This window comes from Triticum dicoccoides, chromosome 1B (assembly GCF_002162155.2).
Source record: "Triticum dicoccoides isolate Atlit2015 ecotype Zavitan chromosome 1B, WEW_v2.0, whole genome shotgun sequence".
Taxonomy (NCBI): domain Eukaryota; kingdom Viridiplantae; phylum Streptophyta; class Magnoliopsida; order Poales; family Poaceae; genus Triticum; species Triticum dicoccoides.
The window spans coordinates 209,935,812-209,937,225 of record NC_041381.1 but is presented as its reverse complement, the minus strand read 5'-3'; positions in this window follow the sequence as shown (position 1 = coordinate 209,937,225).

Below are 1,414 nucleotides of genomic sequence, written 5' to 3'. Positions count from 1 at the left end.
TGAAGAAGTAAATTACGTGAAATACCAAGCAAACAACTTATTACTTCTGCAGACAAGAGTTAGCTTAGGGCTTGATGGAATGCTGTTTAGGGCTTTAGGCTACTTCATAAGTGTTATTTAGTATAGTGTGTGCATACAAAATTCCAGCAAATATCATAGATATATGATATATCATGTTCCAGCAAATATCAAACATATATGATGTATCTGTCTAAAAATGAAAGGAACTCCCTGCCTTGCAAAAGAAAGTGCAGTATTTCTGCCATTCTGTTTGGTACTTTGTAAGTAGAGATCACATATGTTTTCATATTTCATTTCAAAGGAACTATTTGGTTCAGTCCTCACATCATAATATTCCACAAATTATGCCTACGCAAATTGCCTATTTTCTTGTATTTTACCTTATATTGCTTCATGTGAAATTTGAAAATGTGACTCGGTCATCTTCACACACAGAACAATACAAATAAAAGAAAAAAAATCAATCCATCTTAACAAAATTATGGAGCTATATTTTGATTAGTACAAAATTTCGTTCCTGCGTGCACTGGGCCCAGACATGCCAGACCTAGGTCAAAAATCTGCTTCATTGTAGGCTAAGGGACAACTCAGATGAGTAAGGTACATATCATATTCCTGGGGAGATAATCTTGACAGAGCTGCCATGGTGGAAGACCAGGCAACATCTGTCAACCAAGGGATCGGATGTATTTATCTTCATGGTCCCAAACTCCCAAATCAAACCAAAAGCAAGGCAAAATTAACAGAAACCACCAAAAGGGAACTGACAAGATGCTATGCATAGATCTTAAAGAAACAGAAATAAACAATGAAGCTCAATAGTTATTTCACAAGACACTAGCCATGATCTCTACTTGTTTGAACAGAATGGAGTGAATCAGAACAAAGTATATGTAATATTCACAGAGGCCTAGACCAGCTTCTCGGCACAACTAAACAAAGCTGCACCATGAGTACCCATGTAAAAGCCTCATCATAAGTACCTGTCACATTTCATCATTTTCATCTCCATTCCACTAGACATAACAAAGCTAGGGCAAGAGCAAAACATCATGTTTACAAAGGCAGTAATCCTGAGGACTGAGTTTGCAGTGCTAGACCATGCACCATGATGTGTAGGCATGCAAAAATCATTTATGCAACTGTAAGAGTACCAACCAGATTACACAAATCATTTTTTCTTCAGAAGTGTGTCATAATTTCCCTGTCCTAATTGTTGTTTTGATTCAGAAATGATGATTTGCTACAACCAGTGCATGCATGCCTTCTTTCTTCTTCATTTTTAGTAAAGTGCTCTGTTCTAGGTCATGGACTTTGTGCCATGGACCAGTGCATGCATGCTGCTACTGCTGCTGTACTACTTGTCAAGTGATGCTGCTGCTGCTATCTGCGA